The sequence below is a fragment of the Camelus dromedarius genome, chromosome 14 (assembly GCF_036321535.1).
Source record: "Camelus dromedarius isolate mCamDro1 chromosome 14, mCamDro1.pat, whole genome shotgun sequence".
NCBI lineage: Eukaryota > Metazoa > Chordata > Mammalia > Artiodactyla > Camelidae > Camelus > Camelus dromedarius.
This window is the reverse complement of record NC_087449.1, coordinates 31,034,942-31,048,854: the sequence shown is the minus strand read 5'-3', so window position 1 is coordinate 31,048,854 and position 13,913 is coordinate 31,034,942. Positions and strand designations below refer to the sequence as shown.

The window sequence follows — 13,913 nt, the reverse complement described above, 5'->3', positions numbered from 1 at the left end:
AAGGGACTCGTTCAACGCCAAGGAGCTAGTGAGCTGGGGCAAGCCTGGAGCTCTGGTCGTGTGCCACAAAGCTGGCTCTTCTAGTCACTATGCAGTGCTGCCCCGCAGCAAGTGTGCAGAAGAAGCTGGGGTATCTGACCGAGGACCAGGGATGCTGTGGGACCTGGGAGGCTGCAGGATGCAGGAGGGTGTGGTAGCCCTGGAACCCTGAGTGTCCCAACCAGTCAGTGTCTGCAAGCTTCCTCCTATTGTCCCCCTGCTATTTCATAGCTTTCCATTTTGTGTTCCTTCTCAGCTAAAAATAAGGTTTTGTTTGCACACAGGGCAGAGGCCCTGGGACCCTCCTGAGAAAATCCACAGAGGAAACAGGACATAGAGTGGACTGCAAGGGCAGAGACGTCATTCCGCATCTCAGAGAGGCTGGAAGCACGGAGCGGGAAACGGCACTTCCCCTGTGTTTTTATGTTTAGCTGGGGTTTAATTAATAACCGGCAAACAAGTCTATAATTAACTCGATTTCCCTTTTGGCCAGCCAAGGGAGTAATAAGAAAGCTCCTTTTTAAGTCCCCAGTGTTGCTGGAAGGATGGGCGGGAAGTCAGACTTCCAGCATGGCTTTCCCAATAATGAGGGCCCTGCAGAGCATTCCTGGTTCCCTCCCCCTGCAAATTGTATTATCTGTACCAGATGTTGCATTAAAAGAAGAATTACTATACTTCAGGGCTCAAATGATATGTGCCTGATTTATTGCCCTGCCTCAGTGTTAAATGCTACCTAGCAGGATGCTGAGAAATGATATCTTATCATTTTGTGCAGTGCTTAGGTGGATGAAAATGTGGAGGGCAGGAAGGGGTTAACTCTTTCCAGGCTGGGACCCATTTGGATGGTCATTTTGCTTGCCTTCTGACCATTTCAGATTTCCCCACACCTACCCCACCAAACACATACCCTTTGGGTTGTTTTTATTTTTCATCTCCAAAAATGACACACTCAAGACCCTGTCTTGGCTCCCAAAATACCGAGGCATCTTGGACATCAAAGATGAAGTCCCAGCTTTTAAGGGTAACATTCAAGACCTGCCTCTAACTGCCCTTTCCACCATCCCATTATTCCTCTTCCCACGTGCTTTGCCCCAGAGCCCTCAGTGGTCTGGCCTGTGCCTACAGCCTCATTTCTTGCCCCTCTGCCACACTGGCTTGCTTCCAGCTCCCGGAAAGTCCAGACTCCTTTGCGCCTCAGGAACTTGATACGTGCCTCTTCCTCTGCCTGGAGCTCTCTCCCTTCCAAGCCTTCGTTTGGTTAGCCCATCTGTCTTGTCTCAGCGTGCACGTCACTTTAGGAGTCCCGATATTTTTTAGCTATCCCTTTCTATTCACTCTCATGGTACCATGTACGTTTCCTTTCTAGCACTTTGCATAATGTGTACTCATTTATCTAGTTGTGTGCTTATTTGTCTGTTTCTTCTATTGCATTATGAGCTCCATCAGGCCTGGGACTGAACCTGTTTACCACTGTAATTCCAGAGCCAAATACAGAACCAGGCACAGATGCACAAGCTTATTTTATTGAATAAATGTCTCCATGAGTAGTCAAGCTGCCTGCCTGCCCTGTTCTCACCCTGCTCATCATCCTCCCTTTGGTTATTTCTGCTTCTGGAAGAATTTCTTCCTCACCTATTCCTGAGACTGTCTTGCCCTTCCCAAAAGCTCTGTCACTTACTGGCTTTGCGAGCTCGTGCAAGTTACTTGACCTCCCTGTGCCTTGGTCTCCCCATCTGTAAAATAGGGATCACAGTAGACTAGCCTCCCCTCTGGCTGTGCAGATTAAATGTATGCCTGGCTCATGGAAGGTACGTGTAAAATGTCTAAAGGGAAACCGCAAGTGTTTTCTTGGTGACTGTGCATTTCCCCTAACATGGCTTTAATTGAGGCCTTTGCTCTGGCTCTGTTTCCTCCAGCCACACCCTTTGGCTTTGACTCGGCCTTTCTTAGTGTTCATGGCTTCAGAGGCGCTGCAGGTCAACTAGAAGGGCAGCTAACCCAGACTCAAGGAGGCTGCTCAGAGGAATTTATACCTGAGCTGGTTCTTAGAAAATGGAGACTACTTTGCCGGATGTTGAACTGGAACAGAATGTTCCTGGCAGAGGGAACATGAAGAAGGCCCAGAGGAGCTGGAGAACAGGGTGTCTGGGGACTGTGGCTCACATGAGGGCCCAGTCTGTTTGGAGTAGAGGGTGCAGATGGGTGCAGAGGCGGGGGAGCCTGGGACTCAGAGGACTTCCCTGGTCATACTAAGGAGTTGGAGTGTGTCCTGTAGCTAGTGGGCAGCAGTCAGCGTCTTCAGGAGAAGAGAATGCCACTGTCATCTCCAGATGCTGTAAGAAGGCAGCCTGGGCCGATAGCAGGGCTCGTGGTTCTGCGAGACACGAAGGGGAGCAGTGAATGCTTCAGCTGAATCCACTCCCAGCTCAGCCTGCAGAGATGGTCTGGGCTCCAGGAGCGCTTTCCTGGGTACCACATGGACTCCTGGGAGTCACCAGCCTCTGAAAACCCAGGGTTTTAAAGATGTGCCAGCTCCCCAGCCATGGAGGGAGCTTCCTTCTCCTTATTTCAATTCCACTCTAATAGGTTCCAGGGGGAGCTGTGGATTCCTGAGCAAGCAAGCAGCTGGAGAGGAAAGAAGGTAGCTTTTGTTGAGGGCCTGCTCTGTAAGGAACCTCGCATGTTCCTGGGGTGAACATTTTCTCTTTCAGTCCTCCCAACAATCCTGAGCTACAGGTGTGGTGACCCCAGTGTTTATAGACCGGAAAACTGAGGCCTAGGGAGGCTTGAAAAATTTCCCACGCCAGTCCTGGCAGAGTTTCAGGCTGTTTACTCTCAAACTCTTGTCATCGCTACCTTACCTGGCTGTGGCTTTACCTAGCACCCAGCCTGGAGTGATCCTGTGGTACATGTGTTATTGCTCTACTAGACTGTGACCCTGTTCAGTGCCCAGCACTGGGCATTTCACATATTAGGTTCTCAATATGTGTTTTCTGATTGGTCCAGTATCCTCTGAACCTACAATTAATTCATCAGTCACTAGAGGGCATTATGGGTATGCAAAGTGGAGTGAAATTAAGAGTTACAGGTGACTTAATTACCCAGCTACCCTCTCTTCTATCCTTCCTTCCTTCCTTCCTTCCTTCCTTCCTTCCTTCCTTCCTTCCTTCCTTCCACCCATCGATCATTCACTTGTTCGCAAAACAATGATGAAATGCTTCACATATACTATGTGCGAGGCTAGGGACACTGGGGTTAAAACCTTCACATTTCTCATTGCTTTTGGCAAGTATGGAGGAAAGGCCACCATGGGTTTAAATCATAAGAACACATAGATACCCCTTCACTCAGTCTAGGAGTCAAGGAAGACCTCTCTGAAGAGGTGATAATCTGCGCTAGGTTTAAAACTGAGTTGAAATTTGCTAAGTGTAGAAGGGGAGAGAGAAAGGTAGTCTAGGTGAGGAGCCCAGAGGAGTGACAAAGTCCAGAGACTACAAGCAGATTGGGATGGATAGATGTAACGGAAGCCTGCAGGTGGGGCTGGAGATGTGGGCAGGGCCTTGAATGGCAGGATGAGGACTGTGGACTAGCCCTGAGGTCTTCAGCAGAGCATGAAAGGTTTTAAGGCAGTTGAAGGTGAGAGAGAGAAGGGATTCTTTTTAGGGTCTCTTTTGTCTTTTAGAAAGATCACTTTGGTCACAAAGTAGAAAATAAAAAACTGAGGATAAGAACAGCTTGAAGATGGTATTAATTCAGGCAAGAGGTGATGGTGGCCTGAATGAAGGCAGCAGATATGAGGATGGAGAGAATTGGATGGAATTTCAGATTTAAACAAATTTTAAGGAAATAGAATTGGTAGGTCTTGTTGACTAGTTAGAGATGAAGGAGCCGACGTGGATTCCCAGGTTTCTGTTCTGAATGACTAAATGGATGGAGGTGACATTTACAGGGGTGGAGAGCGTGGAAGGGAGGAGCAGAGTTTGGAGGAAGACAACAAGTTCCGTTTTAAACATGCTGTGTGTGATCTGCCTCTGGCACAGCCAGCTGAAGATGTCTAGCCAGCAGCTCCATGCGGAATTTTGGTGCTTAGAGAAGGTGCTGGGATGGGTTGGACAGACAGATTTTTGGAGGCACAAGCATATGGATGATCTTTAAAGACACAGATTTGAATGAGTTCAAGTAGGATTAGTGTTTGAAGGAAGAAGAACTGAGAGTTGGAGTGGCCTCCGTGATTAAGGATCAAGATCTGAAAGGGTGGGGAAGATCTCTATGAAAATTACATCATTGAAACCCCGGGGAAGACCTTTAAGAAGGCTTGGTCAACAATGGCAAAAGCTGCAGAGGTCAGGAAAAAGAAGGACCAAGATGTATTTACTGGTTTTAGCGAGTAATATGGAGAAAAGCAATTTCTATGAAATGGTGGGTGTAGCAAAGCAAGATATAATGGCTTGAGGAGTAGTTAAGAGGTGAACAAGTGAAGGTGAGAATCTTGGGTGTAAAGGAAAGGAGAGAAGTTAGGAAGTGCCTCTCTAGGAATATGACATCAAGTTGGGGGTGGTTAAACTTAAGAACAGAGAATCTTGACCACATTTATGAAAACACAATGAGTAAAGAGGAAAAGGCTGAGGATACAAGATGGAGAGCAGATACAGATAAATTTATGGGTGGCAGGTAGATTGCAGTGGATGGAGGAGACATTTGCCTCATGGAGGCATTTTCATCCCAAGAAAATGAAAAAAGAGACTGTAAACGAAAACAAGATAATACCCTTAGCTACACCTGTCTGAGGCTGAAAGTTAGTCTCAGAATTCTGTTGCAAGTCCTTGTAGTTGTTTTGTCTACTCGTCTGTCCATTCATCTAGTTTCCAGTCACTCACATTCTGGAATCTACTCATTCATAGGTCTGACTGTGACCCAACCAACTTGGCAGAGCCAGTTCCCATCCCTAAGTAGAAGGTCTGTTATTCTGAGATTATTACTTTTCTTTTTATAAAGTTCCCAGATAAAGATCCTTTCCAGGTATTGTTAGGGATTGAATAAATGAATGAATAGATGAACACATGAATGAATGCTCACTCCAGATCTTTCATCCAACCATTTGACCCATATTTATTAAGCAACTGCTATGTGCAAGGCTACCGTAATGAACTACATGGAACTCATAGAGCTTACTGCCTGGTTAGAGATACAGATCTGATAAGAGGTCATCACACTACAAAATGTTAAATGCATTTTGGGGGAAGGGGCATAATCTATACACAGGGGGCTGGAGATGCTTCCTGGAGTGGGTGACTAATGGGAAACCCAAACTCTTCAGGTTAATCCATGCTGACTATTATAGTCTATTGTTTTATGAATGGTAAATCAGAATATTTCTTTCAGTATCTGCTAAACTTATGAATGTATGAATGAACAAATGAATGAATGAATGAATGAATGTTTTTTTCCCTAGCTTATTAACAATATTTATAGTCATCTATCTTTGAACTCTTGCTTCCCAGAAAGCATTAACCTCCAGTCACCAGCAGCCTGGTGTCAGAAGATTTTGTAAATAGGGAAATGTTCTAATTTGAGCCTGTTCTTTTCTAATAACAGTGCTTTTCTGGGAAGAACTGTATGTGTCTTCTCATCTGACTATAATAAGTATTTAAGGCAAGGCACTTGAACTTTGGATGGATGAGACCTATTTCCAGTTGAAGAAGCCAGCTTCTCCTTCATTCTGAAGGTCATTTAATTGACCTGAAAGCTTGTGTAAGCCCTATGAAAATGATTGTCAGTGGAGGATGGCTTTGCTTATAAATTATGGAAATAACTGGGGAAATCAACAATTTTAGCCTCTCTGCCCCAGCCTTTTGGCCAGGCCACCCAGAAACCAATCCCCAGCAGAGAACACTACTCTACTTTTGTAAATCTCCAGAGGGAAAAGAATCTACAACTTTAACACAGCTCCATTATGGTGGCTAGAAACGATAAAATCAGGAAATGCGCTGGAATAGAAACAAGATTGATAGATGTCTGAGGATTTACAAGTGAAGCTTGGCTAATAAAAATAATACTGGCCACTGTTGATGGCATCTACTATGTGTTGGCCTGGTGAGGGGACAGGCCACCTGTGTCCCTGTCTAAGAAAGTGAAGGAAAGACAGAGGGCTATGCTGAATGGGGGATAGAGATGGACTCAGCCATGGTTACGTCCCCTTGACCACCAGGGTCCTGGAGCTGCAGGGGCCATTTTGAAATGCTCTGGTATGACCCAGTCATTCACCATGGGCTGAAAGGGGAAATTCTTTTTACTTAGCACAGAGAAAAGGCTCTAAACAACGAAGAGTTATCAACCAAGGTCTCCTAAAGATTTACTGGGTGCTGTTTGTCAGGGGTAATACAAGAGAATTAGGAAGCTAGAGAGAAAAAATATTGACTATTGCACAGAAGAATCTTGAATAATACTATCTTTTTCACTCCCCTGCCTCAGCCTTTGAGAAGGATTTTTTTTTATTGAAGTACAGTCAGTTTACAGTGTTGTGTCAGTTTCTGGTGTACAGCACAGTGTTTCAGTTGTACATATACATAAATATATTCTTTTTCATAGAGAATAATACTGCCTTAAAAAAATTAACCACCAAGTTGTATGGTTTAAAATCAGGGGACTGTTGAGATTCAGAGAAGGTGGGGGTTGCTGGTGGGTAAAATGCTCATGAGAGGCTTTTGGAAGGAGAAGCAGCTTGTGCTGAGTTTTGAAAATGGAATGAATGTTACTGTATAACACAGGGAACTATATGCAATTTCTTGTAATGAACTGTAATGGAAAAAAATCTGAAAATACACACATATATATGTACATATGTATAACTGAATCGCTTTGCTCTACACCTGAAACTAACACAGTAAATCAATTACAATTCAGTAAAAAATAAGAATGAAAAAAAATGGGTTGGATGTGTTGAAAGGCCCTTGCCTATTTCTCTAGCTCGATCTGGCGCTGCTTCCTCTTCTGTCTCTCCCTGCACACCGTATAGCCTGCATCATAGACTGTTTCCCCAACAGCCAAGCTGTTTCCCGGCTCCATGCCCTGGACATTGCTGTCTTGTTGCCGGGATGCCCCCCATTCCTCTGCCTGGAGAACCTCAAGATTCAGTTTAAACACCCCCTCTTCTGCTGAGTCCTCCATGAGCCCTTCCGGCTGACTTATTCACCACTTTCTCCTGTTGGAATTGCTATTGGATTATAGAATTTTTATTAGATTACAATCATGATAATTGCTAATAAGTAATATTGTACAATAATAACTATGATTTTATGATCATGACAATCATAGTAATTTATAAAATGCTTCTTGCTAAGGTCTTTACATGCATTACCTCATCTAATGCTCACAAGACTGCAGTGAAGTAGGTTCTACTGCCAGGATGCCCATTTTTATGGATTTGAAAAAGGAAACTTAGAGATTCTGCAACTTGCCAGGCCTCTCCATCAGTAGTAGACTCAGGATACAAACCCATGTTAGCCTGACAGTCTAAAGTCTTAAACATTACCCAACGCTGCCTCCTATAGAATCATAGTGGCATTTACTTGTCTGAAGTTGGCTCCAGGGAGGCAAAGATGGATGAGATGGAGTGCCTGGAATGCCCCAAGGGTTCATAGACTGGTGCGGGAAGAAAGAGGTACTCAAGCAAGTTTTTCCAGGAATGCGTTTCCCCCATTCTAGCTGGTTGTGTGTTTGGCACAGCAAAAGCCCGGGGCTGAATGAATGGAAGCCCTCTGCTGTTTGACGTTCATTCAAGACTCTGCTACCATATGACCCAGCAATTCTACTCCTGGGTGTATAGCCGCCCCCAAAAAGAAACACTAACTTGAAAAGATACATGCACCCCAATGTTCCTAGCAGCATTTTATATATATATATATTTTTATATAAATATATATATATATATTTTAATTGAAATATAGTCAGTTTACAGTATTGTGTCAAATGTTTCAGTTATACATATACATAAAAATTTGTTTTCATATTCTTTTCCATTATAGGTTACTTAGGTTACTACAAGATATTGAATACAGTTCTCAGTGCTATACAGAAGAAACTTGTTGTTGATCTTTTTTATGTGTAGTAGTTAGTATCTGCAAATCTCAGACTCCTAGTTTATCCTTTCCCACCTCTTTTTCCCTCTGGTAACCATAAGTTTGTTTTCTATGTCTGTGAGTCTGTTTCTGTTTTGTAAATAAGTTCATTTGTGTCATTTTTTTTGATTCCACATATAACTGATATGGGCTCGCAATATATCTAAACAGTAGAACCCCCTGTCTGCTGACTCAGATACATTCTGAGTCCCTTATGAACTGAGTGACAGGCACTCTGCCTTCCTCAGCCCCTGCCCTGCCTGTGTTTGAGGCTCTGTGTGTTGGTTGAGCTTGACTGCCTGGTCCCCTCCCTGCTGATGCTGACTTCTCTCCCAGGACAATTCTGCTGGATTCCTCCGACCGTTCCACTTACCATTTCCAGACATGTCTCAGTCCCAAGGGTAAATATTGCTTAAGCTCTAGCTGGGAACTCTGTGTACGCAAATGAGGAGTTTACTGTATATATAATTGTAGTTATTAAATTCTTTTTTTCCTCTTAGTGTTGTATTGCAGTAATTTCCTCATGTCATTAAAAATTCTGTAGACTTAATATTCTATCATTTGAATGGATATCATTACTGATTCACTTGTGTTTGGAAAATTGCCCTCCCCCTACTTTTCTGCTTAAGTTGTAAAAAAGTCTGAGATGATTATTTTTGTTCATAAATCTTTACTTGTGTTCTTATTTTAAGGAAATGATTGAGCACTCAGCAAAGGGTATGAATTTTTTTAGAGACAATTGATATATAATGTCAAATCACTTTTCAGAAAGATTCTACCAAGTTACCCACCTCCAGTCAATTTGATAGGCAGAAATGAGAATAATAATGATTATTAATAATAATAATGATGATAATTATAGTATTATTCTAATTTGCGTTTCTCTGATTCTTGGTGATGTCAATTAAAAGATTTTTTTTAGTCTTTCATGTTTCTACTGTAATTTTTCTCCTTCTTTAGACATTATCAATTATCTACTATGTGCCAAGAAATCAACTTGACACCAGCAAGTGAGGAATTTGATATATAACACCAAGAGTGGACCGTGTGGCTTGAGGAGTTTCGTGGGAACATGAGGTAAGGAAAGTGCCTGACCTGGGGCCAGTTTGGACATCTTCTTGGTCACCCTGGCTCCTCAGTACCCTGGAGAGGGTCTCTGTGGCTTTGTGGAAAGACAAGGACTTTGGCATCAGACATGCCTGTCTTCAAAAGTTGGCTCTGTCACTTGTCAGTTGTGTGCCCTTAGACAAGGTATTTTAATCTCTTTAGCCTTAAATTCCTCAGATGTAAAATGGTAAAAATGTAATATTCCTCTAAGTCTGTTGTCTGGATGAAAAGAGAGAGTAAAAAGAGAACAAACATAAGCATCTTACATGTGGTACCCACAATAACCGTTCAGGGACCATCAAAGCCTGCTCGGCCTCACACATTCTGGGGTTTTCTCTCCCGCCCTCCCTGTGGTATTGCTCCTGCCCGACTTCATTCCTCTCACAACATTTCTGTCCCTTAACTGGTCTCCCTGTTCAATGTTTCGTCCCTGCCATTTATTTGCTACACCACCTCTGATTAGCTTTCTAAAATTAAATCTAATCATGTTCCCACCTTAAAATCCTTCAAGAGCTCCTTAATATGATTGAGACCTGGCCCCTTCTAGCCTGCCTCGTCTCTTACCTCTCCATCTCATCACACCCTGTAGTCTGGCCACACAGGGCTGCCTACAGTCCCTGCTTTTCAGAGCCTGGCACTTGTGAACACGTTGTTTCCTACTTGGACCCTTTTCTTCCTCTCCCATCTATATAGTTATCTCCTGTTCATCCCAGAGACTTTGGCTGAAGTGAGACTGCTTCCCTGACCCTTCAAGCCGGTCAGGTGCCCCCTCCTGGGGCCTCGCCATCACAGCACAGAGACAGCCCCCTCCCCCACCTTCCTTGTGGGCAGGGATGGCATCTTCACGTCTACATCCCTACTGCAGAGCCTAGGGCTGGATTTCCCAACATCGGTACCATTGACCATGACTGGCTGCATAAACTGTCTGGCCTCAAGATGAAAACACAGAGTCCCTTTGTTCAGAAGTTACCAAGAATTTCAACATGGCAACAGCAGAACGTAAAAACAAGTGGGGGCCTTTCTGAGAGCTGAGCCCTATTGACTGTGCAGGTTACTTGCCCAAGAAGCACACCTCCCATTGACATTTGGGATCAGATGATTCTTTGCTGTGGGACAGTCCTGTGTGCTGTGAATGCCTGGCAGCATCTTTGGTGTCTCCCTACTAGATGCCAGTCGCATACCTCCCCACTTGGGGAGAGTTGGGGACAAAAATGTCTCTGAATATTGCCAAATGTCTCCTGGGGGACAGAATCACCTCTGGTTAGGAAGCCATGACCTAGAAGACTGAAGGCATGCAAGGCAGACTCCTGGGTGTACCTGTGCTCTGCTAAAGGTCAGGGGAAAAGTACTGTTGGGAACCCAGCCAGCCTGAGGAAGGCTTATTGGAGATGTGATATCTCGGGGGACGTCTCAAAGGATAAGTAGGATTTGGATAAAACCCACTACCTGGTCAAGTAAGCTGACTTGGCAAGAGCTCTGAGGGGTTTGGGGGAGGGGGAGCATCCAACAAGACAAGGAAGCTTTGGAAGCTTCTAAACGAGTCACAGATCTGGTGGCTTCATGTGAGTGGGCTGTGAGATTTAGAATGAGAAAGCGACTTTGAAGTTCTTCCCTTGGAGTCTTTTTTGAGGGGGTAGAGGCAAGAGTGACAGAAGCCTTGAGGATCACAGAGAACTCTGGGCCGTAAGATCTTGGGCAGGCTTCTCTAAAAACAGGGGCCAGCCAACTGCCACCCTCAGGCCAAGCCTAATGGCTTGCACGTGTCCCTGCCTTGGCCTCTCAGTGGCGCTGGATGTGCTGCCTGTGTCCTCATCTCTCTCAGATCCTCCCACCCCCATAAGCTCCTGGAAATTCTGCAAACAGATCACCTAGTTTGTCTTGCCAGGGAGAGAGTTGGGGGGGTGGAGTGCTATGGGTTTTGGGGGTAGAGGATCTAGGTGGTGAAGACAGCTTGAATTTCTTGGGCCGAGTACTAGGAAATAGTACATCAGGTCAGATGTTCGGGATACAGCGAGTTTAGACCTGGTTGGATGAAAGGACTCTCATCCTCCACTGGTCAGGACAACCTAGTTGAACTTTGATACTGGTCAGTATCCTCAGGTACCCATAAAAACTGCTGCTTAGAGAGGGTGGTTTCCTGGGAGGAAGGAAAGTGTAGGTCTGATAGGAGTCTAGGGATTGCAGATGATGGAATCCTTCGCTGAGTCAGGTCTTCTCTGAAGCCCACATTCTCACCTGTAAGCACACTGGCATCTGACACCCTGTCCTCTATGTTTTAGCCATGTGACTTGGGAAAGTTACTTAACTCCCCTGTGCAACAGTTTTCTAGTCTTTAAAATGAGGCTGATACTGACTTCACAGGTTAAACTGATCATAAGGATAAACAGAGATCCTGTGTGTGTGTGCAGGGACGAGCCTCTCCCCATGGCGCTGAAACAGAATGCCAACTGACATCCATTAGAAGCTTCTTGTGGTTGCCTGTTTGATCCAGGACCCTTTAAGTGAATCCAGCCAGGGTCTCAGAGTCAGTCTGCGATCAACAAGGGTTCTCAATTATAAGCAATTGAAAATGAACCCTGACACCCTCAAATAGGGTGGTGGAGGCTCCAGCATCAGTAGGCACTAGAGGAACCAGCCTTGGAAGACACACAGGAATCAAGGAACCTTCTGATTGCCAGGGAGACAAATGGCAAAATGCAAACATTCACCTTTTGGAAGACAGCCAGTTTGCACCATCCATCAGTACTCTCACCGCTGATGCTGGACAGCACGGCGACTGCGTATGAGCCCTAATCCTCGTTCATCTGGGCAGCTTTGCTGGGTGCTGGGAGAAGGAGAGAGCGAAGATTTCCACCCACCCACTGTGGCTTTCACTGTGAGTGTGGGCTGCTTCTTCCCGGGGGGTTTCCCACCACGTAAGAAGAACCATTGCTGGGTGGCCAATTAAGAATGAACAGATGTCCCCCTATGTCCTACCTCTTTGGCTGCCCAACCTCCACTGAAACCTTTCTTTCTAAACATATTCTAACACACACACACACACACACACACACACACACACACACACACAGTCTCCTTCTTACTACTGAAATTGTATTTAGCTTCTCCTCAAAGGAACAAGAACAAAAGCTTTACTGGTTATTGCATCCAGACTGTGTCTCCAGTTCTTTCTGTAATCTATAGATTAAATTGTGAAGTTCACTGGTACTATGTCCCACATGTATAATGGTGGGGAAGATGCAAAGGCAAAGAAGGGAAAACTTCAGAAAAATACATGAATATCTGACATTGCAAAGAAGGAAATCCAGAGAGAGGTTCTGGTCCTTGTTTCTGCATCACTGGTGTTTGTGGCTTTTCTTTACAATTTCATCCCTGTGGTTTTTGCTTCAGCTGGTCCCTCCCTGGTCCCCCTGGTGAGTGGCTCAGGTATTTAGTTTTGAGGCCTATGAGCCCTTGGTTTCAGGCTGCAGAGTTTCCCACCAACTGTTACTACTAGATACGGCAGAATCAGGAGGACCTCAAGCTCTGTTCTTACTACTCCCCTATTCCTGTTACTTCAGTCCTGTTTTTCCTTGACCATCAGGGTCAAACACCCTGGCCAGTGTGGTGAGTGCCCTTCTTTTCAGTCTGTATTCTCAGTTGCACAAGGAATCCGAACGACCAGATGGTCATGGTGAATTCCAGTTCAGGTGACCATTGTTATATCGCCTTGTAGAGTGTTCCTCCCTGAGGAATGACGTCCTCTGCCGATCCAGTGAGCCAGCGAGGCCCCGAGTTGTGGGAACGGGAAGCACGTTTGTGAGTGGGCGTGAGGAGGGCGATCTTCAGTCCCTGGGTTCTGGACACTTCGTCTGGCAGCAACATCACTGTAAGTTGTTGCCTTATTCAGAGTATTTCTCACTTTCGGCAGGATGGTACCCCACCTGGTGACATGTTACCCTGCTGGCATGGTGACTGATTCTTCACCTGACCAGGACACCGTTCGGTGAGTACAGCAACTCCTGGGAAATGGCACATCCTTAAAACAAATCAATCCCATTGGCATAAAACCATTGCTCTCCTCTCCTGCTTCCTCTCTACCTGCCTCCATCCCTCCCTTCCTTGGCAAAGCAGGTGAAGAAAGGTACTGCTTGAAATTTTGCTTTCTGGGGAGATCTCCCTTCTCTCTGGTTCCTGGGTGGAACTACAAAAACTACAGTGCTCCTGTGTCGGTGCACTAATCAGAGGTCTTCCTATGAAGCTATAGGGATGGGCTGATGGAGGAGATGGGTCATGGCAGAAGTGTGCATCCCGGGGGTGCAAGCATCCTACTCCTGCCATTTACTGATGCCTTAAGAGCCTGTTGAGCCTGGTCCCATGGGCACCATTTTCATCTGAGGATGGACTGCTGCTGGCCGTGCACTTAATGGCTGGTGGATTATACAGCACCCTGTCCATAATGCTCAGCTAGGTGTGAGTGCTGACTTCATGTCCCATTTTCAGTCATTCAGTCTCCAGCAGGGCCCAGTAACAATCCAAACCATGATTTTTAAGAGGCTGAATAGTGCCTAGATTTGTTGTTGTTTTTTTTCACCACAAGTCTCGTACTGGAGCTTGCTATCAGTGTTGTACAGCATTCCAATCTGACAGGGACACCTTTCAGTGCTGTTG

General features: G+C 45.2%; 1 long non-coding RNA gene across 4 annotated transcripts in view; it reads left to right on the top strand.

The window, feature by feature from the left end:
* LOC116156875 (uncharacterized) overlaps positions 1-13,913 on the top strand; it is a 482,375-nt gene that overhangs the window by 189,140 nt on the left and 279,322 nt on the right. For all 4 annotated transcript variants that reach the window (XR_010383828.1, XR_010383825.1, XR_010383827.1 and 1 more), the window contains 2 exons: positions 9,117-9,233; positions 13,174-13,248. This is a non-coding gene — a long non-coding RNA (uncharacterized LOC116156875). The remainder of the gene's footprint in view (positions 1-9,116; positions 9,234-13,173; positions 13,249-13,913) is intronic.